This window comes from Balaenoptera borealis, assembly GCF_965194805.1.
Source record: "Balaenoptera borealis genome assembly, chromosome: 20".
NCBI lineage: Eukaryota > Metazoa > Chordata > Mammalia > Artiodactyla > Balaenopteridae > Balaenoptera > Balaenoptera borealis.
Genome location: NC_138879.1, coordinates 13,551,315 through 13,579,182, shown reverse-complemented (window position 1 = coordinate 13,579,182; position 27,868 = coordinate 13,551,315). Strand labels below are relative to the sequence as shown.

Sequence of the window (27,868 nt, the reverse complement as noted above, 5' to 3'; positions counted from 1 at the left end):
GCAATGAAGAGTAGCCCCCGCTCTCTGCAACTAGAGAAAGCCCGCGCACAGCAACGAAGACCCAATGCAGCCAAAAATAAATAAATAAATTTATTAAAAAAAAAAAAAATCACGTCACTCCCCTGTTTATAACTCTCAGTGGCTCCCGCTGTAAGGGGCCACATCCCAAACTCCTGGCCAGGTCCCTGAAGCCCTTCACAGTCTGTCCTCTTCATCCCTCCATCCCCTCTCCTCCCCCTGCCCTCGCTTCACCCTGTCTGTGCTCCTCCTGGTCACCCAGCTCTACCCTTACTCTCCTCCTTGTTCAAACACACCAAGGTCATTCCAGCACTTGCTGACCCCTCTGTCTCCCTCTACCTGGACAGCTGTCCTCCAGATTGTCACTTGGATCCTACCATTGTTCAAATGTCAAATCCTCAGAAAAGCCTTCTCCATCCATCTTATTCAAAATAGCACCCATAGGGACTTCCCTGGTGGCGCAGTGTTAAGAATGCAGGGCACACGGGTTCGAGCCCTGGTCTGGGAAGATCCCACATGCCGTGGAGCAGCTAAGCCCGTGCGCCACAACTACTGAGCCTGTGCTCTAGAGCCCGTGAGCCACAACTACTGAGCCCACACACCACAACTATTGAAGCCTGCACGCCTAGAGCCTGTGCTCCGCAACAAGAGAAGCCACCGCAATGAGAAGCCCGCGCACCGCAACGAAGAGTAGCCCCTGCTCGCCACAACTAGAGAAAGCCCACGTGCAGCAACGAAGACCAAACGCAGCAAAATAAATTAATTAATAAACTAATTAATTAATTAATTGTAAAAATAAAATAGCACCCATATTAAATGAAGTGTAGGTTTATTCTAATATATCATTATTGGTTTGCAGGATTCCAGACAGCATTGGAAAAGACATAGAAAAGCCTTGTCAATCTATTTATCTGCTCCACGATGTCTTTGTTAGAAAAGTAAAAAGCTGAAGAAGCCCAAGTTTGAATTGGGAAAACTCATGGAGCTACATGGTAAAGGTAGTAGTTCTAGAAAAGCTACTGGGGATGAGACAGGTGCTAAAGTTGAACGAGCTGATGGATATGAGCCACCAGTCCAAGAATCTGTTTAAAATTCAGACTTTTAATGGTGACAAATAAAAGATCTTATTTGTGAAAATAAAATAAAATAAAATAGTGCCCATACCCACACCCACAGGCACCTTAGGTCACTTGATTATATTACCCTAATTTGATTTTTCTTTATTACACTCAATACCATCTGAAATTATATTATTTATTTCTGTGTTCGCTTATTTACGGTCTGTCTCCACCAGTAGAATGTCAGCCCCATGAGGACAGGGACGTGCCTGGAGGGCTTCCCAGTTTAGTGAGGGCACACAGACATGTAAAAAGCAGTGACACTCATGGGGCCAGACACTGTGGGGGTATTTCATCTTCACAGCAATCCTACAAGGTAGGTGCTATTATTATTCCCATTTTACAGATGAGGTAACTGAGGTTGAGTCACTTGTCAAGGGGAGCCAGGGCTCAAACCAGGTGGTCTGAGTCTAGATCTTGTGCTTTTGGCTTCTAGTCTACCTCCCCAAAAAAGATGACAGCATTTTGCCAAGGGGAATGTAAAGGTTATGTTACAGGCCTGTGAGAGCCAGAAGAGGAAACTCTGTCTCAACAAGGTTGAGAGCATCCCTTTGCTGGTAAGCTACTGAGTTCCTGGGCAGAGGAGGCAATCAACATGTGCAAATGGACAGGCAGTATAACAGAGAGCGGCAGAGAGCCGATGGCATTCAAAGGGATGCAAAGAAGTTTCTGGTCACCCTATATGAGCAGGAGGAGGGGACACAGGACCCTGGCTCCATAGCTGAAGTGTCAGCATTAAGTCCGTTGCTGCAAGACTCATTCCCAAGCTGCAGCCCTGGTTCTAAGCACTAAACGCTTGACCTCCTTAACACATGTAATCAAGGTGCTCTCTTAAACCAGAGTTTCTGCTTCTGGGCTCCAGCCTTGCTCTGCTCCATCTCCTTGGAGAGCCAGGTTCTGTTCTGAGCCCCAGGAGCAGTGCCACCTGTGGCCTCTGCTGACAACACCCCCATTCAGCCTGTACTGTACTTCTGCTGGCCGCCGGACTATTCTTTGGATGCGTCTTCTCCCTCGGCTGGGTGGTCCTCTGATGCAACTGCCTGCAAGCTTGGCTGATCATAGCAGCCACCGCACTCTCCCTATGTGGCGTCACCCACGTGTCCAGACCTGCCCCTGCAGCTGCAGCTAAGCCCTTTGCCTTCCCTACGGCACACTTGTAGCTCTGTCTCCTCTCTAGATCTGGCTTCCGTTGGTCTGGCTCAAGCAAGAAGACAGGAAAACTATAAAAAGCAGAAGAGGGAGAATCATTTAGTGCAGAAGCAATTGGCTCTTTTGCCAAATATCTGCAAGCCGTGTTCCCATGATTCATGCAGGTCTCGGCTCAAATGTCACTTCATCAAAGGCCTTCCCCATCACTTTCCCCATCCCTACTCCCTGCTCCTTTATCCTGCCTTTTTTTAATCTCTACCTGACATTACATTATATTTTTATGTTTATACGTTATTGTCTGGGTCGTCCCATGCAGAAGGCAGGAAGTTTCTGGTGGCCCCAGGCGTTCCTTGACATGTGGCTGCACATCCCTAGTGCCCAGAGCAGTGTCTGGCACATAATAATCACTCAATAAATAGTGGTAAGCTAAATGAGAACAACAGTCCCACAGAGCTGAAATCCACAGGTGGGATACACTATAATAGCTGATATTTACAAAGATCTCTCAAGAGATCAAGGCAGAGGAGTATTTATTTTTTTCTTAGAGTTAATTTTTTTTCTTTGATGTTCAGAAAGCCTGTAACAAAGTTTCTAGAACATAGCAAGCCCAGCAAAATGTTAGCTATTATGATAGAAAACATCCTAGAAAAATTTATATGATTTTGTTAAACCTTCCTTATCAGGCACACCCAGCTTGTTTCCTGAGAGTTTCAGATAGCTGGAACTTTCCTGGAGGGTTAATCCACTGGGGAAATACAGGGGTGTGGTTGGTGCCATCTGAAACTGAAAATATCAGACTGAGCCAAACAGAGGACATTTTAAATACAGGTGTTGCTGATGAAATAGACATACAACCCGTTGTCCAAAAAAGTCACCACTTCAAAGATAAATGAAGAAAAGGTTTTCAGACTTATTCACGTGGAGCCCTTGGAGATCTAAAATGTGTGGAAATGTGTGAGTTATGCATTCCTCCGGCTTTATGCTTTTAAGTAAGGGATAAATCTACATTAGCATTCAAGGGCCACAGAAACCAGTCTGTTTTACAAATTACCATGTAATTAAACAGAAGCACATCTTTCCCCTATTCTTAGTATTCCGCTCACCCATCTAAGTCCTCTCTAGCCAAAACCACAACTTAAAAACTGCAAACTCATGGCACTGTCAAGGAATATTTTCTAACTGTCCCCTAAAACTGCCAAACAAGCTGTGTTCCCGTCATGAATAAGGGTATAAAGAGGCTGACAGGAGGTTAAACGATGGGAGAAAATGTAAGAAGGGTAAATCTCAAGGGTGAGACAATACAGGAAAGTTTTTTTTAGAAAAAGCATTGTTTATGTTAATGATCCTTAAAGGGACAGTTCATCAAAAGTAGAAACACCTAATAAAGGTCTTTCAACGTTCCAAGTTTTTTATAGCACAGAGCAGCAGCAGAGAGTTAATGATCCTGAGATGTTACCGTTTATAAACTCCACTGCATGGGAACTGTCTTAAATTCTGTATAAATCTTATCTCTATACCTGTGAAAGGTACCCCTTTTGCAGGTGAGCAAAATGGGGCTCAGAAAAATTAAGTGATTTGCCCCCAAGTAGCTGGGATTCAGAGCTGCAATTGTGTTGTTCCAAAGCGGGGCTGGGGGGCTCTTTCGGCTGCCAGGAGAATTCCTCAATGATTCCCAAATGCTCCTGCGTCACCAAGTTTGCACAGGTTCAAGGCCAAACGGAAAAAACAAAGCCAGTATAGTCTGTTCTCCTAAAGCTAAATTTACTCACTATTTAAATCCTGAAATTGTATCCTTCCTAATGTTTCATGTTCAAACGTTCTTCCATAAAAGAAAGGATATTTCAATACGAAAACTCCCCCAATCATAAAAACAAAATTTTAACATGAAAAATTAATAAAAAGAATACTGGAAGTTTTAAATAGCCTTACTCTGCAACATAAAAAGTGGATGATCTTACATCAAGTGCCAGAATTTCTTTTGAAATTTTACTGACCCATGAAATAAAAGACTGGCACCATTGCACAATAGTCAGTATTTTTCAATTTACCCATCAGGGGTTCATGAGGTCATTTTAGTTGGTCAATACCTTCATTCTCTTCTTCCTTTCTTTCTTTTTCTTCAATAAAATAGAATAGAAAAATAGAAAACATCAGGAGATAAGCACAGGTAGCACAAAGGTTAACTAATACTTCATGAAACGCTTGTTTTAATTGTATAAATACATAAATGCATGTTTGTACTGGGTCGGGATGTAAATTGTACAATATATATTTCTTACTGTGGGTCACAGACAAAAAAAAACTTTGAAAGCCTTTGTACTGTTTTTCTTAGAGTAATACATATTCATAATTGAGCATTTGTAAAACAGACAAATTATAAGAAAGTTTAAAATCATCTATAATTCTGTCACAAACGACTATATTAATATTTTTATCTCCTAAGCATAGTATGTTTTTATATTACACAGACACTAGCTGGACACACAAACACTAAATATTCCTAAGTCCTCTAATGTAGCACCATGATTTAAATAGAAGACTGATCCTCAATGGCTGTGTGCCACAAATGGCAGGGAACGCTCTTATTTTTTTTGTTTTTCTTTTGGCCGCGTGGCTTGCGGGATCATAGTTCCCTGACCAGGGATCGAACCCAGGCCACAGCAGTGAAAGCGCTGAGTCCTAACCACTGGAAGGCCCGGGAATTCCCGTGGGGGCGGGGGACCACTCTCTCTCTTTTTTTTTTTTTTAATTAATGTATATACTTTTGGCTGCGTTGGGTCTTCACTGCTGCACGCAGACTTTCTCTAGTAGCAGCGAGCGGGGGCTACTCTTCGTTGCTGTGCGCGTGCTTTTCATTGCGGTGGCTTCTCTTGTTGCGGAGTACCGGCTCTAGGCGCGCAGGCTTCAGTAGTTGTGGCACGCGGGCTCTAGACAACAGGCTCAGTAGTTGTGGCACATGGGCCTAGCTGCTCCACGGCATGTGGGATCTTCCTGGACCAGGGCTTGAACCTGTGTCCCCTGCATTGGCAGGCGGATTCTTAACCACCGTGCCCCCAAGGAAGTCCCTAAGGGGGAACACTCTTAAACAAGATCAAATAGTGCCATTTCAGATTCTGAGGCATCCATCAATCTCTGTGATTACATCAGTTGATAGGTGGAATTGATTTCTATCTACCTGCTCACAGAAGGAATGCCATCTTCCACCTTAAAAGTAAGCATTTGATTACACCATGAACATTTTCATGTTCAAATCAGATTATATCAGATCAAATCAGATTATATATTTGCTTGGAATTTTGCTTCCAAGTGTTAAATACGGTTTATTTTTAGCCTTGGGAGTGATGGAATTTGTGTTAACAGGTCCTGGTGAGAATAATCAGTTCACAGCCAAGCTCCGGGTGCAGCCAATGTTCACGTGCAATGAAGGATGACTTTGAAAATCCGGCAAATCCGGATCACACACTCTTGTGAGAGGAGTCGGAGGAGGTTTTCATAGTGAGAAACTGTAAATTGTGGGAAAGGAGTAAAGTAGCCAGCATCTCACAGCGCCACAAAGCCCTACGTATTAATGTGAACTCATTCCAGACAACCAGGAGAACTTCTCCCAGGGGGAACTGGGACTAGGAGAGAGTGGCCTGGGATGGCACCTCCACGGTAGGTATTAAGGAATCAAAGGGACCTCACACTTGCATTTGCTACAAAGGAGAGAAGCACGGAACACGGTGCTGAGAACGTCGTTGGCAAGTGAAAGTGAACTTCAACGTGCATAGGGATTCCAACATAATCGATTAATTTGTTTCATATCAAACATGGGTGCCCTTACCAAGCAATGCAAATGAGAAATCCAATTTTCAGGAAATAAATGTGGAACATTTATATAAAAATTAAATAAGTTGTAAGAAAACATTGTGATACTTCAATATAGAAACTCTAAACATATATTTATATTCAAATGAGTTTCTTACTCCAAAGTATAATTTTCATACTTCGAAGGGTACAGGAAGTTTATGATGATCTATGCAGGTGTCAGCAAGCCAGAGGTTGAGGGCCAATGGCCTATTTGGTAAATAGAGTTTTATTGAAATGAGGTCTCATACTCATCCCTCTAACCTATTGTCTATGGCTGTTTTTGAGCTTCAGTGGCAGCATTGAATGATTGTGCCAGAGACCTTGTAGCCTGCCAAGCCAAAAATAGTCACTAGCTGGCCCTTTAAGAAAAAGTTTGCCTAAAGTAAACGGGATTTCTGGTGAAGCAATGCACCTTCTGAACGGGTGGCAGGTCTTGAATAAGCTGTAGCTATTTCTGAGGACCTCATCTTCCTGCACAATGAACTAGTGATTCTTCTTTCTCTGCAGAGGTCATTTATACAGGGGCATATGAATAGCTGTAAAATGTAACAGGAACACCAGTGGGGTTTGGATTGGTGTTAAAACCAGTTTCACAGAAGTGTGACTTTCAGATCTGCAAGGAATCTACTCAAAACCTCTTCTGTGAAACTGATCCGGATGTTTCAGCACTGAATCCAAATAAGGACCAAGACACTCAAGAAGCAACACTGCGACTCTCTTCATGTGAGACTCAGACCACATATTCCTTCCAGGCTGGAGAATACAAATCTGGAGCCTGCTTTTGAAGGAGCTACAGAAACTCTCTTCTTTTCTTTAGCAACCTTCTCCTATTTGCCCTTTACCCAAGAACCCAGGATGGAAACCCAGATAGATACAGCTGGGAGCACACCCATTTCATTCAACGCAGGTGAACCACGTAACCCTGTAGGTTGAAAGTACTAGTGACCATATTTCACCAGCTCTCCCCAGCAGGCCTGCTGGTGGGGGTGAGGGTGCTCCAGGCAAATATTACCTCCCCCAGGCAAAGCCCTGCAAGATGATGGCGAGTATTTCCCCAATCCATCATGATCCTTCTGTCTGTTAGGGAAAAGACCTTTATTCAACTTGTATTGCTTGATTTGAAAGCCAAACCCAAATCTCAACGCCATCCTGACAATATTTCTATTAAATAAAATCCTCCCGTCTTGTTGGGAGGTTTTTAAATCAATCTGCCACAAAAAGCTTCTGAACAAGTTAACGCAGACGCCTGACTCACTCTCCAGCAAGCACTTCTCCACGAAGAATCAATGGACTTTGTTCAATCTATCAAAACAGTTAGCAGTTGAGCAGTAACACAATTAAAATGCAGCTCTTCCTCGTACTCTTTCCCATATTTAAAAAGAAAAAAAAAAAGGCAAGGATGCTGAAGTCTTGGGAGTAACAGAATTAAGACCTAGCTGCTGGGTTCAAATCTGAGCTTCATCCCTTAGGGGAAGAGCCACATTTGCTAAGCGCATAGGCCACAGAAGGCACCGAGGCACGGCCACACGACCACTCTTTCTCAGCCCACTTTTATTTATTTTTTTATTGAAGTATAGCTGATTTACAATGTTGTGTTAGTTTCCAGTGTACAGCAAAGTGATTCAGTTATACATGTATATATTTATATCTATTCTTTTTCAGATTCTTTTCCATTATAGGTTCTTACAAGATACTGAATATAGTTCCCTGTCTCAGCACACTTTAAAACATGAGCACACTGAACCTCAGAGGGTTGACGTGACTTGTCCAAGGTCAAGTATCTAGTAAGAAGCGGCAAAATTGGGATTCAAATTCAGTCTATCCCCAAAACCCTATTTTGTTTTGTTTTCTCTCCCCAACTCTATGTAATGATAGCTGGAGAATGTCAAAGGTCTACGACCTCCTCTCTTCCTGGGACAGCCCTGAGGACGTGCTGTTTTGTTTTGCTCTCTGCCTCTTTTATTTTTATTTTATTTTTCCTTGCCTCTCCTTTCAGTCTTTCGAAGCATATATCGGTACAGCCTTTCTTCAGATGATTTGGTTTAAGCCTTCTTCATTACAGTCACAAGTGAGTCATACTTCCTGCAAGTTATACCAGCTCACCTTGCTGGGTTCCAAGGGTTCACAGATATTAAGCTCTCATACTGTGAGTCTTAACTTCAATTTGAGGTCATTTCCTGTTGGCCTCATGTAACATCTACATGTGGAATTTGCCTCTCGATATCATCTCTGGAAGGTCTCTGCCTTGGCCCTTCTAGACTGTGAGCCCCATCAAGGAAGGATTTGCTGGCTCACTCACCACTGTATTCCCAGAACCTGATAAATATTGACTAGATCAATGGACACTGTGCCTTCACCACATTTCAAGGAGGTAGGGAAACTAAGGCACAGGAAGATTTAAGATAACTTCTCTAAGACCACAAAAAGAGCGGGACTTCACATAAAGCCATTTAAGAACAGCCATAACCTGGATAAGGTGTCATCTGATAGAGCAATCTGGTTCTTTCCCTAATGCCATGCTATACGAAGGGGTTACAAACAACATAAATGGGTTTTGAAATTTACCATCTGCTTTTCCCAAGTCTTTGGCACCAAGATAAAAGACATTGATCCTATGCTGTACGTGTGAATGAATCCAACACAGGGTGGAAAACTAACAGTTCTTTTTCCACCTGCCAAGTTCTCACAAGCACCATAAAGAAGAAAGCCTATGTTCAGCCTACCTGGAAGGGAAGAAGCCAGGGAGAGGTGTGCAGAGGTCTCGCAAAGTACCATCTTCCCCCTTGCACCCAGAAGGACCCTAAAAGAGCCCCGTCCCCACAAATGGACTGGAGCTGAGTACGTTCTAGTTAACATCGTGGACAATGCGTTATTCATGGATGGTGAGATTCTTAGTAGGTTCATTATGAATTAGGACCCACATTAGGCATTTCTGATTTTCCTTCCACTGCATACAGACTATATAAGTAGAGGACTACTGATTTGATCAGAAGAAATACTGGAAAATCAGCCTGAGTACCAAGGCACGAAGTGCTTCTATGAGGAGAAAATATATAAATGTCAGGAAATGCACTGGAAATAAAAACACAAGCAGAAAATTGAACGGATTCATGTCATGTGCCTCCAAGAATTTAGAGATCTTGCTACACACTGAGATTTTTGCTCCACTGCTTCTGGCTGCATTCAGAGGCATGCCGACAGGCCGTGACTTAGTAATTCCTGAGAATCTTCCTTTGAAGGTTTTCAAATCGCATTTAATACAAAGCATGTCATAAAAAAGGCTCACTAATCATTGGTCAATAAAATATATTCCCTTCCATGGAGTACCTTTTTATACCTCCAATCTGAAAAGCATTGCTTTCCTGACACCACCTTGGGAATCAAAGGCAGACTAATGTCAGGCCCACAGAGCACAAAGGAAAATGTCTCTGATAACTTTGTGCTTTATGTACAGCCAGAGGTGGATCATTCTGGAATAAAAGAATTTTTAAAAATGAGTCCATTTACTCTGTAATTCGGAAAAAAAGAGGGACTTCCCTTTCTCAGAATTTTCCTGATCCCATATTTAAAGTCAAAACTAGAAAGTATCACAAATAAGCATGAAAGACTGGCTAGCTCTTAGATCTAAAGCATGTACTGAATCCACAAAACTTGAGACAAGGACACAGAGAAGGATGCATGAGTCTGGCACAGCAACTTGAGGTAATGTTAGCTGGATATAAATCTGTCTTCGTAGGAAATACACCCTATCTATGCTCTACCCAAGAATTAGGAAACTTCTAGAATCTGTGCCAATGAAACAGAGCTGACTGAACAATTCAGAGAGAGCTTCTACTTCTCCACCACATATACCTATTTTCCCCCTCATCCCCTGCACCTGCTGCCAGCCTTTTCCAACCTCCTATTGCCATCTTTCTTGCTTCCACATTTTTCCTCTCGTTTTCTCCTTCTCCCTCTAAGCAAGCTTTTAGTTGTGGTTGCAAGCCACCATCTCTGCTTAAATTCACTGAATTATCAATCCAGTGTTAATCTGGGCAAAGAAGGTGCGGTCCTCCGTCCCTTACAGATCAGCTGGCATAAAAAGAGCTAGTTACTTTGCAATGCCAAGCTAGACCCAAGTAACATGAAGTTCTCACAGGCTGAGAGATCTCTGAACACAACCCAAGGCATCAGTACTGTATGTTTTCTCTGGTCAAGGGCATTCATTTTCATCATGATTATATTAAGCAGAATCCCTAAAATGACTGCCATCCTTGGTTGCTAATGCCTTTCTTTTTCGTTTCCTCCCCCTCTAACAAGACTGTTTCACAGAACATGTAGAAATCTGCCTACCTATCCAAAAAAATGAAAAATGTGATGCTCTTCTGATAGGAACTTTTTTCATGAAACACTGAAATCCCATTTCCCTGCACTGTGAATGAATCCAACACAGGGTGAAAAACTAACAGTTCTTTTTCCACCTGCCAAGTTCTCACAAGCACCATAAAGAAGAAAGCCTAATTTCTAGGTCATTACTTACTAAGCAAAGTTAGAATATTCCATTTAAATGTAAAATTGTCTTCTCCTAGGACCAGCAGAGCAGCGCTGCCATAAACAAACAAATTGAGCAAGTTAGAAATTTAGTCTCTAATAAAAATAGGTATGGGGGGCTTTATAATAATCTGCAAGGCAATACTAAAATCTCTTAGTCTACTACACAATCATCTCCTGATAATGAGGTTATGGTCTTAGGAGCCTTAAGACCTGAATCATCTGTCAGTGAGATTTATGACACGCACTTCCCAAGGGAAGGATACCCCTAATACGTTGTCGTATTCCCTTGACAAAGCAGTCAGGGCCCCCATGTCTGCGGGAAACCAGAGAGACCTTTTCCACGGTGCCAAGTACAAAAGTATGCTCTCAGGGGGACAGCTGATGAGAAGTTATTTTAAAAGTGTGCAAATATATATGACCCACCTCAAAAGACATCCAGAATTTTATAGAAAATAGAAGAGATTCAACCCAGGCCTTTCAGTACTCTGGATTTGTGGAGCAAGGGGCCTTTTAGAAGATCAGGAAGGCTGGCAACCAAGAGACTATACGTAGGTCATGTTAACTCTGCCTCTGCTTTCGTTGCTGACACCACTTTGAGCTTAGGAACCAGGAGGGTCCTGGATGTTGGGACTATTTATAAATCCTTACTTCTCAAATATGGCAGGACCTATCCAGGTACATCAGCATCCCTGTACCCTGAGAACCCCAACAGGAGGCTGGGGGCCGAAGAATCTAGGCAGAAATACACTGCATCTGTCCCAGCTCCCCATGACCGTCTCGTTTTCGCTAGGTTTATGTATCTGTAGCTGAAAATATAGGATCTTAACCTATTTTGACAGTGGGTGAAATTATACAAAACTCCACTGTTAATAAAATAGCCATACATATGAACAATGAAAAGGTGTGCACATTTACATACAAAAAAGGACAAAGCGTTATTTGGAAAGTTAAGTGAGTTTTTCAGAGTTCGTACCTGTGTTCATAAAGAGTCCAGTCATTGCCATGCTATTTTCCATATTAAACACACATGACACTGATATTGGTGTACCTTCAATTTTGCAATCGTTTTTCAACATACAAATGAGGGCAAAGAATGGCAGCACATTTTTACACATAAGTATAAAAAACACTCAGGTTTGCTTTTCAGGCAAGCACGATTTTTAAAAGTCAATGTTTTCCTTCCGAAAGACGTGACTATTGCATATTTATCCTATCTAAGTTGGGACTTCATCATTTTCAACCAAAGTTCCTTGCATAACATCCAGAAGAAGGAAGAGGACAACATGATCTTCAGAAAATGTTATAATTCTTCAGAGAGAAAAAAGTTAGAATGAGTTTCTGGGTTCAAAAAGATGTAACATTTTAGATTTCATGTATTAAGGGCATTGTGAAGCCATTATATAACCATGTCCATGTAACTCTAATAGCCAACAATCTCATTAGCTCTATTTTCAAGAGAGCCAAGGCAACGAAAAGAAGAGATATTAAAAGTTAACTACATAATACATTGGGGGAACAAAATTAGCTTGATTTGGCCAAGCATGGGATACAAGGGAGGGGCAGAAGATGAGGCTGAGAGAAGTCTTCCCTGGAGGACTTTAAATGTCACACAAGGGACTTCCCTAGTGGCACAGTGGTAAGAATCCGCCTGCCAATGCAGGGAACACGGGTTTGAGCCCTGGTCCGGGAAGATCCCACATGCCACGGAGCAACTAAGCCCGTGCGCCACAACTACTGAGCCTGCACTCTAGAGCCCGCAAGCCACAACTACTGAGCCCGCATGCCACAACTACTGAAGCCCACGCACCTACAGCCCATGCTCCACAAGAGAAGCCACCGCAATGAGAAGCCTGCGCACCGCAACAAAGCATAGCCCCCACTCGCCGCAACTAGAGAAAGCCCGTGCGCAGCAACGAAGACCCAACGCAGCCAAAAATAAATAAATAAATAAATTTGTTTTTTTTTTTAAATGTCCCACAAAAAGGCTTAGACTCACTGTAAAAGAGGGTGTGCTGACCCTAGGGATTTGGAGAAGAATGCGACATGGGTCTTGTTATTAAGAAACTTACAATCTAATGGAAGTGACACCCAGAGAGGTTCATGAGCTAAAGAAAGGCAGGAGAGAAATGAATTATGACGGGGGAGATGGGAAACTTTCCCTGAGAATGTGGCATCTCATCTGGCCCCTGAGGGGTAGGGTAGAATTTTGACAGTAGTGGATGGCAATCAGAGGGCATAATAAATGGAGAGGACGTGCAAAGACATGGAGTCAGAAACACATAGAGTATACTTGGAACACGATGAGGATTTCAATCCAGCTGTAGAAGATGTATGGGAAGCACCCTACAGAAAGAAGTTCCCCTCTGCCCACTGTTCTCTATTGCAGAGCACTAATCATGACCTGTCATTATTCCTATCTGTTTGTGCTGCTGCTGCTGCTGCTGCTTCTTCTTCTTTTTTAATTTATGGCATGCGGGATCTTAGTCCCCCAACCAGGGACCGAGCCCGTGCCCCCCGCAATGGAAGTGCAGAGTTTTAACCACTGGACTGCCAGGGAAGTCCCTGTTTGTGCTTCTTTTCTGCTGTTTGCTGTTTGTCTCTAACTCTAGACTAGGGGTTGGCAAACTTAACGAACAAGACAGCAAATATGTTAGGCTTTGCAGGCCATGCAGACGCTGTCACGACAACTCTACTCTGCCATTGTAGCAGGAAAGAAGCCCTGGACAGTGTGCTAGTGAAGGAGTGTGACTGTGTTCCTATAAAACTTTATTGATAAAAATAGATGTCGGGCTGGAATTGCCCCACAGAATGTAGTTTGCAGACCCCTGCTCTCAACTGCATGGCGACTGACTAGGGCTGGGTCTGTCTAAATACAACACCTAAGAGTACCCGATGTGGCAGGCACTGAATGTTGAATGGCTGAATGCAGAAGACAACTGATAGGGCTGTAAAGCTGGGTTGAGGGTCCATCCTATAAGGAAATTTGTTAGGGAGTTTGGACTCATTATTCTATATAGAATGGGATACCATCAAGGTTGTCTAGGTTTTTTCAAAGTTAGGTTTACTGAGATATAATTAATACAATAAAATTCACTCTTTTTATGTGTACATTTCAATACATTTTGACATACAGTCATTTAAACAAGCCCACCTAGGGACTTCCCTGGCAGTGTAGTGGTTAAAACTCTGCACTTCCACTGCAGGGGGCACGGGTTCGATCCCTGGTCGGGGAACAAGGATCCCGGCATGCTGTGCAAAAATAAATAAATTAATTAAATAAACAAGCCCACCTAGAGACATTTCCTTCACTCCAAAAAGCCACCTTGTAACCCTTGGCAGTATCTCTGTCACCCCCAGGCCCTGGCAATCACTGTTCCTATAACTTAATTTCTTCCAGAATGTCATATAAATACCTCTTTTTGCATCTGGCTCCTTTCACTTAGTACAATGCTTTTGAAATCCATTGATGTTGGTGTGTGTATATCATTATTCTGTACCTTTCAACTGCTAAGTAACATTCCATTTCCATTAAATGGGTATACTGCAATTTGTTTATCCTCTCATCAGTTGATAAACACTCATCTTGTTTTCAATTGCTTAGTGATTATGTATAAAGCTGCTATATTTTTTTTATTTATAAATTTATTTATTTATTTATTTTTGGCTGCATTGGCTCTTTGTTGCTGCATGTGGGCTTTCTCTAGTTGCGGTGAGCGGGGGCTACTCTTCGTTGCAGCGCGCGGGCTTCTCATTGCAGTGGCTTCTCTTGCTGCGGAGCACGGGCTCTAGGCACACGGGCTTCAGTAGTTGTGGCATGTGGGCTCAGTAATTGTGGCACACGGGCTTAGTTGCTCCGTAGCATTTGGGATCTTCCCAGACCAGGGCTCAAACCCATGTCCCCTGCATTGGCAGGCGGACTCTTAACCACTGTGCAACCAGGGAAACCCTATAAATATTTTTACACAGATCTTTTTGTGAATATATATATCTTTATTTCTCTTGGGGAACCGAGGAATGGGGTTGTTAAATCATAGACTAAGTGTATGTTTAACTTGATAAGAAAATTTCAAAATATTTTCCAGAGTGGTTGTATTATTTTGCATTCCCAACAGCAGTATATGAGCATTCCAGTTGCTCTGCTTCTTCACCAACACTTGCTATTGTTAGTCTTTTTCATTTCAGCCACTGTCCACGCTGCAGAAGCCAATTGGACAAGGAAAATTCCTGGGGCTAAACAAACTTATCATTACATCATTGAAATAAAGACTGGATGAGAGTGGGGCAAAAAGACTCCATGTGTTTGGGAATTCTCTGGCAGTCCAGTGGTTAGGGCTCTGCGCTTTCACTGCCGAGGTCCTGGGTTCAATCCCTGGATGGGGAACTAAGATCCCACAAGCTGTGCAGCGTGGCAAGGGAAAAAAAAAAAAAAAGACAATTCCATGTGTTTCTCTCTATCAGGGAAACAGACAGGCCTATTTTTATTTGGGGGTCGTGTCAACATAAGGCTCTATGCAGAAATAGAGTCCTTTATGAATACTGGTGTCAGGTAGTAAATGGACACCAAACTGATTTCTGTTGATGCCAGTGAACAAAAGCTCCATCTGAATATGGACCACAGAGATATTGGGTAAGGTCTCATATAGTTTGCAGGACCAAAAGATGGAGGTTTTTTCATGGTTCATGGTTAGTGAGAGACATGACAGTATGGTGGCCATAATGAGGGATGTAAAAGAAACAGCACTGGAAGCAAGAAAACCAACAGACCAAGAGATAGGAGGAGCTCAGATTCTGCTCAGCCGCTGCTAGCTCTGGGACCCAAACAAGTGGCTTCTCTTTGCCTAAGCTTCCTCATCAGTAAAATGAGGGGATTAGACAAGATGAATTCTAAGGCCCCCGTTGGGTCTGCAACAAGAGAAGCCACCTCAGTGAGAAGCCTGCACACCACAATGAGGAGTGGCCCCCGCTTGCCACAACTAGAGAAAGCCCTCGTGCAGCAAGGAAGACCACAGGGTCTATAATTCTATATCTCTAGGACTGGTTTCCTCCAGCCAGATTTTTAATGTTCCCCAGATATTTATCATAAAAATTGGGTACCACAAGATGGAAACATATCAGACAGTGGTCACTCTATCACCCTTTTAAATCCTAAAAAATAATAATACTATTGTTTCCCCCATGGAAGAAAAAAAAAGCTGTATTATTATTAACACGTAAACAGTTGAGCCAATTCAGAAAATTTCTAGAGACAATATAGCCTTCTTTTCTGGTACCTTGACTGAAGAGAAACAGCAAAGACATTTAATTCACACAAATCTAGGACATACTCAGATAAATTTGTTATGAATATTAGAATTTTTTTGGTTTTGAACTGAGAAAAAAGCCCCTCAGCTTTATGATAATGGTTATACGAATTCTTGAAGGTGTGATTAAGGAATCTAGTTTTGTTTAGGTCAGATAAAACAAAAAATCAGAAGTGAAATTATTTTGAAATTCTTCTATGTTGTCATGTGTATAAATAGTTCATTCCTTTTTATTGCTGAGTAGTATTCCATTGAATGGATATGCCACAATTTGTTGATACATTTTCCTGCTGATGAACATCTAGCTGTTTCCAGATTTTGAGTCTTACAAGTAAATCAGGCAGTCTTAATTCTTTTTTTTTTTTAAATAAATTTATTTATTTATTTTTTGGCTGCATTGGGTCTTCCTTGCTGCACGAGGGCTTTCTCTAGTTGTGGCAAGCGGGGGCCACTCCTCATTGTGGTGCGCAGGCTTCTCACTGAGGTGGCTTCTCTTGTTGCAGAGCATGGGCTCTAGGTGCGCGGACCTCAGCAGTTGTGGCATGTGGGCGCGGTAGCCATGGCTCACAGGCTCTAGAGCGCAGGCTCAGTAGTTGTGGCGCATGGGTTTAGTTGCTCCATGGCATGTGGGATCTTCCTGGACCAGGGCTCGAACCCGTGTCCCCTGCATTGGCAGGCAGACTCCCAACCACTGTGCCACTAGGGAAGTCCCCACAGCCTTAATTCTTCCCTTTACTATTTAGTAACTCCTCTGTTCTCTTTCAAAAGCACCTCCATACTTGGCCATGGGTTGATAACTGCTGAGGCTGCGTGAGGGTACACGGAGAATCATCACACCCTTCTATTTTTGTGTAGCTTTAAACTTTTCCATAATAAAAAAAAAAAGAAATTTAAGCACTTTATAAAGTGTTTTTCTCTGTCAATACTAAAAATATTCAGTAATTCTATAGTCGAACTAATGGGTCCAACTTGGGTGCTTTATTTTAAAAAGGTTTAAGTTTGATTCCCATATTTGGTTTATTATAATCATGGGGAGTGTTTGCTAAAAAAACAAATTCTTTATCCTCTCCTCAGAAGTACTGAATCAGGTCACGCCACCAAGTCATTCTTATATGCAGGTAGTTTAGAAAACACTGAATTCTCTCTTTCTGAATGACCTAGCCTCCAGCTTTGGCTTCACATTGGAAAAGAGGAACAATAAATTTCATTCCCCCACTGTCATCTCCTTCTGTACCTACACTTTCAATTTCTCCCCCATCATTCTCGACTTCTCAAATACTCTGAAATTACATCCAGGAACCAACTAACTGCAGAGGAAAACTATAATGGAGAAACAATAGATAGGAACCAAAAAGAAATCTGTAAATGGGAAACAATACAATAAAAGGGAAAAGAAATTTAAGTGAAAAGATAAATATTTGAGGAAATAGAATACCAGTCCTTATCATCTTCCAATTTCTTCCCTTTCCCCAGATCACGAGAGATCAGGAGCAAAGTTACAGGGATGCAAATAAGTGAGGAGTCATCAAGACTTCAGTATCTAGTTGAGTTGGAGGACTTGGTTAATTCCAGGCATGCTGGGGCTAACCTCAAGGTGAGGGGTGGGGGAGACCATAAATATTCAGTCTATACCACTAGTCATAACATCAATTTGTTCCTGAGACTGAGTTGCCATTTCTCTTGTATTTGAGTTTCAGTTTCTTGAATATGGCAACTGAGGAGCTATTCAAGTGCCCCTAGGGCTGGGGCGTCTTGCCAATCTCTTCTTCCCCCAGCCCTCACTCCTGCTTTGTAACTGACACCCTGTCCCTGAGTCCCACTCCGAGCTGGAGCGCTTCCCCACATGCTTTTCTGATGCTGCTAGGAAGGCTGCCTTCATCCCCAACCACCTGCCTTCCAGAGGCCTTTCTTCTCCTTCTCATGGCCATCCCTGTTGACACCCACCTACCTGGACCACACGGGTGGTCCAGCATAGAGCTGTTGTGTTTTCCAGGTGTAACTCCCTGTAATCACAAGCAGAGAGCATTTCCATCTCCTTCAACGTTCTGAGTACCATCTACCCAACTTTGTGTCAGCCAACCCTTTCACGTGATGCTATAGGATGTGATAGGGTATGTTTCTCATCATCATGGACACAATTTTGTCTTAGCATAGCTATAATATGCGGGTTCCAAGAAAGGGAAGCAGCTCTCTTCACCCCTCGATACCCTGATTCTGCCAACTGCTACACTATACTAGCTCCAGACCCTATGTAAGAGAGTAATAATAGGCTGGTGTGATGTTGCTTTAATGAACACACACCCTTATTCACTATTAGCAAAAGCTTCACCACCTCAACCAGCCAAAGATCTGTTTAAGCCTCACACTAATATTTACAAGTTTAAAGAGATACTAACTGGATACTGGGTTCTCTGGCTATTGGCCTTTTGCTTGCTTAAAATAATTCTTGCTGGACTTCCCTGGTGGCACAGTGATTAAGAATCTGCCTGCCTTTGCAGGGGACATGGGTTTGAGCCCTGGTCCAGGAAGATCCCACTGGTCGCGAAGCAACTAAGCCCATGTGCCACAACTACCAAGCCTGCGCTCTAGAGCCCGTGAGCCACAACTACTGAGCCCGTGCGCCTAGAGCCCATGCTCCGCAACAAGAGAAGCCACCGCAATGAGAAGCCCGCGCACCGCAAGGAACCGTAGCCCCCACTCGACAAACTAGAGAGAAGCCTGCTCTCTCAGCCAACTCAGCCATAAATAAATAAATAAAATTTTAAAAAATAATAATGATTCTTGCTAATAAAATAGTAGAAGCCTAAGAGGCAAATTTCACTTGCAAATACTACTTCTTTCCTCTGGGTAATGACTATTCAAAGAGACACGAAACAAAGAGAACGTTTAAAGGCTGAGTTTTCCTAGATGTAAACTCTTATACATTGCTGATAGGAGCATAAATATTACAATCACTTTGGGAAACATTGCATAACTCTACACTCCTAGGCATATTCCCTAGAAAGACAATCTCACATGTGGGTAATAAAAAACATGTTTAAGTATGTTCCCAGCAACAGTGTATAGAAAAGCAAAACTCTGGAAACAACCCACTATGGGTCAAAGAATGAATTAAATACATTACGGCAGATTCATATAAAGCATACTCTACAGCCATAAAAATGAATTAATTATAGTTATATGCATCAATCTCAAGATCAAAATGTTCAGTAAAAAAGATCAAGCTCTGCAATACGATGGGGAAACATAGTCTTCCCAAAAATGATGCGGAATCTATGGCCATACCACCCTTAATGTACCTGATCTCGTCTGACCTCGGAAGCTAAGCAGGGTCAGGCCTGGTTAGTACTTGGATGGGAGACCAAATGTGAATACAAGGTGCTGTAGGCTTTAAAAAAAAAAAGTGGTGCTGGGAATTCCCTGGCGGTCAAGTAGTTAGGACTTGGCGCTTTCACTGCCGGGGCCTGGGTTCAATCCCTGGTCGGGTAACTAAGATCTGCAAGCTGTGCAGCACAGCTAAAAAAAAAAAATGGTGCTAGGACAAAGTGGATATCCACATGCAAAAGAATAAATTTGGACCACCACCCTATACCATACTCAAAAATCTACTCAAAATGGACCAAAGATGTGAATGTAAGAGCTTAAGTGGTAAAACTCTTAGAAGAAAACATAAGTATAAATCTTTGTGGCACTGGATCATTGGCTTAGGGAATGATTTCTTAGATATTACACCAAAAGCAAAAGAAAAAGTACCTTGGACTTAATAAAAATTTAAAACTGTTGTGCTTCAAAGGACACTATCAAGAAAGTGAAACAAGAGCCCACAGAATGTGAAAAAATGTTTGCAAATCATGTTATCTGATAAGGGTCTAACATTCAGAATACAGAAAGAACTCTTAGAACCCAACAATAAAAAGACACATAACTTGAACAGAAATTTCTCCAAAGATAGACAAATAGCTAACAAGCACATGAAAAGATGTCCAACATTATGATTGTCATTAAGGAAATGCAAATCAAAACCATGCTGAGATCCTACTGCACACCCACTAAGGATGACTAGAATCAAAAAGACAGAAAGTAACAAGTATTGGCTAGGATGCAGAGAATCTAGAACACTAATACACAGCTAGTAGGAATATAAAACAGTGCATCAACTGTGGAAAACATTCTGGCAGTTCCTCAATAAGTTAAACAGAATTCCCATACGACCCAGTAATTCCACCTCTAGGTATATATCCAACAGAAGTGAAAACTGTTGTTCAAACAAAAGCCCGGACACGAATATTCATAACAGCATTATTCATAATAGCCCAACAGTGGAAACAACCCAAATGTCCATCAACTGATAACTGTATGAACACAATGTGATATATCCATACAATGAAATATTATTCAGCCGTAAAAAAGAATGAAGTACTGATTCATGCTACATGGATGAATCTTGAAAACACTATGCTAAGGGAAAGAAGCTGACACAGAAAGCCATATATTGTATGATTCCATCTATATGAAATGTCTGGAATACGCAAATCCATCAATATAGAAAGTAGATCAATGGTTGCCAAGGGCTGGGGAAAGTGGGGAGTGGGGGGTGACTGCCAATGGGGACAGGATTTCTTTCTGAGTGATAGAAATGTTCTAGAATAAGAAAGCGGTGATGGTTGCACAATCTTGTGAATATACTAAAACCAGTGATCTGTACACTTATTTAAAAGAATGAACTTTGTTATGTGAATTATATCTCAATACAAAAAGTTAACAGAAAAAAACCCAGCAAGCTGTTGAAGACTACCTCCTCTGGGATGCCACGTGTATAGAGAGCCTGGGGTCAGCTGGGGGCATGTAGAGTGTTCAATGAACTTGTATCATTCTACTTATTAAGCTGGGCAATAGGTTCATGGGTGTATTGCTTCATATCTATTCAATATTCGATAAAAAACAAAACATTTACAAGAGCAATAAATATACTTTTCTTTCTGTTTTTCAAACCACAATCAACACAAAAATTGGATCTGAATTTAAATGACCGTAAGTTGGTAGTCAACCTTAACTAAGCAACCGCAGTGTGCAAAACACCATTACAAAAAATTGTGGGGAGTTAAAATAGAGGCAATGACAATCACAACCCTCCAAGGAACTTATAATCTAAAGTATGAGCGGCCACCAGCTCCAGAAAGCCATAAACCAGCTTCCTCGTGGAATAATTTCAGCAAAGGTTTTGAGAGTCCCAGCACCAGCTATTATTAAAGAATCCATTTCATACAATTTCATACATAACAATTTCATACAATTAAAGTATCAATATATTTTACTTTGAGAGCTTCAAATTTTTATTCTGAAAAGTTGTTTCCTCTCCCTTTTATAAATCTGCTTTTAAGGACTTGGGATAAGGTGGAACTAGACCATAGGAAAGTGTAAGGAACTTGTTTATGAGACTTGTTCTTCACTTGAAGTAATATATTTTTAAAGCCCCGACTTAAATGATATCTTTAGATTATCACACATTCTCATCTAGACTCTATTAGTTTCTGAATATTCATATAATGACATCTTGAAGTGCCTTTTTTGCAAGATACGGTCTAGATAAACAGACAAGCTTTCTAAAAACAATTAAGATTTATAATCACTGTAGGTCATCAAAAATTGCATCTATGTTTCCAGTTTTACCAAAGATTGGCAAATGCAAATAGTTTTAACTTGAATACTCTCTTTCCACTAAGGAAATCAATATTTTTATTTCATATCACAGTTTCTGGGATATATACTCTAGAAATGTATCATTCCAGTAACTAATTCAGGAACATATATCCATTTTAGAATCAACTGTTTAAATTAATACAAGTAACTTGATAATGAATGAATGTCAACTTCTCTTTGGCTGTGGAAAGCAATGGTGTTGGAGAAAGCAAATGGAAATTTGTAGCCAAAGAGCCCTGGATTGGAATCCAAATCTGCCACTGATTCTCTGACAACTGTAAAATGAAGATATTAGGATCCACCTTGGAGGTTGACTGCAAAGATGAAATGAGATAATTAACACAGTGATCCTGGCACACTAGAATGTTCCACAAACGCTGGCCCTCTGTGTTTTCCCCTTTCTTGTGAAAAAGCAAAGCCTTCTTAAGTAAATGTCCACATAGAGAAATATATAATTTTAATTAAACATTTAGTCACTAAAAAAAAAAAAATCGGCTTTGCCATTTACTAAATTTTCTCCTCTGCATGGTAAATTATAATCTTGGTTAAACTGTTTCAAAAAAATTTCATGAGAACCTTATTTTTAAAATTAAAACTAATGAGGAAGTGGAGAATAATCCATTCTTAAGCTTATTAATATAACTGAAGGCTTCATCTCTCTACCCAAGTGCTTACTGGTTTCTGCAACCAAGGTGAGCAGCTATGACCTATATTTTAGGATTTGGATTGGACTGAAAAGTCGCTGTGTTGTTGGATGAAGACAGAAAGGCATGCTTATCACATCTAGCACTAAATTAAGAGGAGTAGCTAATATGGTAAATAACAAAAGCAAGAACCAAAAACATTTTGTCAAACTTGAAATCAGCAGATGCCATTCATCACATTTACATTTACATTACAAAGTCCTATGGTAATGGTTGTTGTCGCTATAAGGCTGCTTGTTTTTGTAGGCCTCAGACACACCGGATGGAGAGACTTAGCTTTGCCAGAAGATCACGTGGATAAGACGAAGGTGAACTGATCACCTTGTCAGTCAGCAGTTTGATGCAGCTTCCAAAAATGACAATGCTAATACTAAAGCATCAACATAGCATAAGGTGCTGAAGTAACAGTTCCCATATTTTCAGCACTGGTCCTCCAATATCTTGAGCCCAACCTGGCCCACACCTCTTTTTGTACGGCCCACGAGCTAGCTATGCATGGGTTGAAAAAAGGCAAAATAATATTTCACGACATTTGAAAATTATATGAAATTCAAATTTCAGGGTCCATAAATAAAATTTTACCAGACACAGCCATGCCCATTCATTTACGTATTGTCTCTGCCTGCTTTCATGTTGCAAGGTCAGAGCTGAGTTGTTGCAATCTTATAGCCTGCAATTCTAAAATATTTCTATCTGGCCTTTTTACAGAAGAAGTTTACTGACCCTTGCTCTAGAGCACTGCATTCAATATTTTTGAAAGGGCAATAACAGAGGAGGTCCAACGGATTGGGGAGGGAGTCTGAAACCATTTCCTAAGGTGAATTGTTGAGGGAATTGTGGCTATTAAGCCAGCAGAAGAGAAAACCAAAGAACAACATTACAGTTTTCTCTAAATATTTAAAGAGCCAGCATGTGGACGTGGCTTGTGTTTGTGTCACCATAGACAGGAAAATGAAAGTTCTAGGGAGGAAGACATCAACTAAATATCAGAGAGCATCTTCTGGGAATCCCCTGGTGGTCCAGTGGTTAGGACTCCCCGGTTCCCCTGCTGGTGGCCTGGGTTCGATCTCTGGTCAGGGAACTAAGATCCCACAAGCCGCTCGGCCAAAAAAAAAGCATCTTCTAACACATCAAAGTGGACAATCATAGATGTTATATCACAGAAGAGCAAGCACCCTGCCATGCTGGTATTTAAGCTAAAAGGCAAGATGATTGCCGTGCGAGATTATTATAGAAGATTCTCAGAGTGGGTAGGAAGCTGAACTGGTTTAACACTCAGGTTCTCTCTAAATTTTATCTCAAAAGAAAATGATCATAAATTACAGGTGAGAGCTTAATGACAGGTCAATGGAAACAATTTCTATTACCACATTCACTAAGGATTATACCTTACAGGGAAATATATATACCTTTATGTATGTGTATACGTATATGTGTGTAGGTACATATATATGTAAATGGCATATTAAAAAGAGGTTTATTTAAATAAAGAGCACAGTAGCTATAAAAAGAAGCACAGTAAAAAAAGAAGGGTTATTTTTAGGAGGAGGGTTCCAACTACACAAAATAAGGAAAGGACGTCCACTGCTAAATAAAATGAGCTGGAATCTTGCCTTGTGTTACTACAGGAAATCAGCTTGGTGCCGCTTGAAAAAGGGGAATAGTCTATATATATTTAAAATGGAAAGGGGAGGAATGCATTAAGAAAAAAAAAAGAGTGTGCTCAAATACAAAATACAGTAAAGGGCACAGTTGCGTGATTTACTTGCACTGGACTTCATAAAATAGTTTTACAAACAACTTCACAAAGCACGGCCACCTGTTAAGCTGTTATTTTGGCCTATCTATTTCCAATGGCAATCTTGACACCCAAGCAAGAGACATACCACCATAGCAACATAAACATCACGGTGTTGGAGAATAAAATTTTAGGAAGCAATTTATAGCTTCTGCAGGGCTGGAAATAAACTAATCCTTAAGCATTTGTTACTATGACATAACGTTCCCACAGGACAGACTCAGATCCTCTGGACACCTCAGGATTCCTTCCCATGGGTCATTTGGAAAGTACAGACTCCAAAAATGAATATTGTAGTAGATGGACTTCTAAACTAAAGGTATTTAAAGGTGTGAGACCGTGTGATTTCATGCACAGCTCAGGGAATGCATGATTACCAGGTATTCACACAGCATCCACACATGGACAATTATCACTGTCCCTTACATGTGCCGAGTGGGCTTGTATGTCATGTGATCAGCCCCTCATGGAGGCAAAAAGAAGGGTACTGGAATACTACTCAGCCATAAAAAAGAATGAAATTTTGACATTTGCAGCAACCTGGATGGACTTGGAGCGCATTATGCTAAGTGAAATAAGTCAGACAGAGAAAGACAAATACTGTATGATATCGCTTATATGTGGAATCTAAAAATACAACAAACTAGTGAATATAACAAAAAAGAAGCAGACTCACAGATATAGAGAACAAACTAGTGGTTACCAGTGGGGAGAGGGAAGCGGGGAGAGGAAATATAGGGGTGGGGGAGCAGAAGGTACAAACCACTGGATATAAGATAGGCTCAAGGATGTATTGTACAACACGGGGAATATAGCCAATATTTTGTAATAACTATAAATAACTGTAACCTTTAAACTTGTATGAGAAATAAAAAATTAAATTAAAAAAGAGGGGTATTGAAAGTTGAGGAAACTGAGGCACAAGAAAATCCAGTCTTCCTAAATCAATTCATGGCTATCAATCAGCAGGGCCTCACCATACTGCACCACCCTAAGCCAGAAACCCCAAGTTAGGACAATATAGGTACTTTAGCTCCAGGAGATAAAATGCTAAGGAAAGGGTAGAGGAAAATGAAAGGAAAATCATGTTTGAAAGTGATGAGTCCTCTTTTCAGGGATGATACTCCCCGTGAGAGGTGGGGCGATTACCAGGACTTAAAAGATGAACTTTGTAAGGTACGGCTGATTTGCCGTTCAGAAAGACCCAACCAACGGGAAAGAAAGCTGATTATCCAGCTTTAAGTTGAGACACACCCAAAAGGTGTGTCGTGGGTGGCATGTGGCAGGGCCAAGTGAGTCTGCATCAGGGTGAACAGGTTCTACCTCATCTGGGGATCTGAGAGACACCAGGGCAGATCCTGAGCCCAGTGGTCACAAACGTAGGCCTGGGCTCCAGCCCGGAACCACGGTCCATTAGCCCTGGCCACCATTTCTAACTGCCTGTTTTTCCTTTGCTCTTGAGTATTCTCAAAGATAGAGGCCTGCAAGGCCCGTGGGCAGTTCCTTCTCCAGATCCACAGAAAAGACTGTCCAAAGGCCAGGACAACACTGAATGCGGCCGTTCTGCAGATGAAAAACAGATTAATCTATGATGAAGCTTCTATGATGCCAGGGATTTGGCTGCTTTTGATATGAGAACCATTCCTGAACCCCTTTAAAAAATAAGATGGTTTCTGACAGACATAACCAACATTAAAACAAACAAACAAACAAACAAAAACCTCCTAAAAGAGCTAAGGCAGAAGGCTGGACACTATGTAAATAATGGCTAATTTGAAATATACTTGACCCTTTTGGAAGTGTGTTTCTTGAAAAGGCTTAAGGGGATTATTCCATTTGAACAACTAATAGCCTAATTACTATTTTTTAAGAAAACAATAACCAAACTCCTTTTCAGCCAGTCTTGGCAAGAAATCTCTAAGAACACCCATCTCTGCAGCACTATATGTCATACTGCTGAGAAACATAATTACACTCAGCTGCATCCAAGTTTCCATCAAACACAATCCAAAAGAGGTGAACTATTGAATCCTGAATCTAAAGGTTTTTCATTTTGGGCACGATGCCTCTTTATGAGCAACAAAAACATAACATCCAAAAAAGAAGCATTCGTCATAGCCTTCAATAGTCCAGGATTTGGGTCTCCAGTGCACACGGTACAGTCTGTACCCCAATGATTAAATACAATTCTAGTTACCAAACCCTTTGCACTTGGGGGGGATTAAATAACTCTATTTCATATCTTTAAACCTGTCTCATTGAGCAAAAGAACCGTCTATTTTCACAGCACTTTTCAAGCATTGAGAAAACCACTTTTATCCACCATGTCACTTTAATGGAGGCTGAAATAGCCCAGAATGATGACAAATGTTAGGTGACATGAATGGCTTTATTTGTCTTTTCATCGGCTCCAGCATCATCATCATCATTATTTCAGGTCAGGGTAAACTCAGCAAAATTTTCCTGATGAAGGCCCATGTCAAGAGGGTACAAACCTACAGGGAACTCACACATCTCAGAAGACATGTCCAGGGGTTCAAATACAAACTTTAGTGATAACCCCTGTCTTCAGAACTACCTGTCCGTACAAGGAGGTGATTACAAGTCTTGTTTTCTTAAACATCTATCCAGTGTTGTTTTTCTATTTGGTTAAACTGCTAATTACTACTTTAACAAGAGTGTTGTTTTCTGTGACTTTGTTTTGCAGATGTCTACTATTTCGGGTGCATTAGAGATTAAACAGACATCTGTAAGGTGGCCCAGGCACACTGGAAAGTTCTCAGACTGGAGACCAACATTTTTCTACAACCCACTACTTTCTTGGACAGTGCAGGACACAAACCGCTGCTTGAGAGCGGCAGGACTGTAATCCTATAAAATCTAATGAAATCCAGGTTGTTGGCTAGTGAGTTGAAAACTCTACCTACAGACATCACTAAGAGAATTGACAACAATGAAAATGTTGCAAAGTTAACTTATTAATAAGCCGTCATAATAACAAATTAGTTTTTTTCTCCTGAGTTAAATATTTATCAAATCCTAAAAAAAAAAAAGCCAACATTTTAACTGTACTTCTTTAATTAGAAAAAGAGTCCAATTGATGTCTGTTTCCACCTGGTACAGGAATAAAGCATTATCATTAATCAAATATTCTGTCTTCTACTTTAATAGAAGAACACTTGTCAGTGACAACTTTGTTGGAAATACTTCTAAAATGCACTGGTACTTTTTCCTGCTTTGTAAGTATTCCAAGCAAAAATGCGCTTTTTGTGTTAAATGACAATATAGTAGGACTCCTGAATTAAAAGTGTCAGGCACTCCAGCTGTTGCTACAAAGGTATAGGTCACTAACTGAGTCATTAATGCCACCCAAAACATGGATACAGGTCCATCTTGTCATTTTCCTCCTTTGAAAGAAGGCAGAATTCAGAAAATATTTCTAGTTACCTTCTGTTAATTCAAGTTTTATTAAGTTTGCTTCAGGAAATGATGTATGAGTTTAATGATAAAGTAATAAACCAGTGCTTTAAAGGAAAGAAAAAAATGCTGACCAGATACCTAGAATAGTAAACTCATAGACAGAAAGTAGAATGGTGGTTGCCATGGGCTGCAGGGAGGTGGATAGGGAGTTATTGTTTATGGGTACAGAGTTTCAGTTTTACAAGATGAAAAGAGTTCTGAAGATGGATGTTGGTGATG

General features: G+C 41.1%; 1 protein-coding gene and 1 long non-coding RNA gene across 9 annotated transcripts in view; one reads left to right on the top strand and one right to left on the bottom strand.

Moving 5' to 3' along the window:
- PITPNC1 (phosphatidylinositol transfer protein cytoplasmic 1) overlaps positions 1-27,868 on the bottom strand; it is a 266,448-nt gene that overhangs the window by 217,285 nt on the left and 21,295 nt on the right. The gene's annotated exons all lie outside the window — the stretch shown is intronic.
- LOC309619053 lies at positions 108-27,722 on the top strand. The gene is made up of 2 exons (XR_014238736.1): positions 108-15,567; positions 15,677-27,722. It is a non-coding gene; the product is annotated as an uncharacterized lncRNA (long non-coding RNA).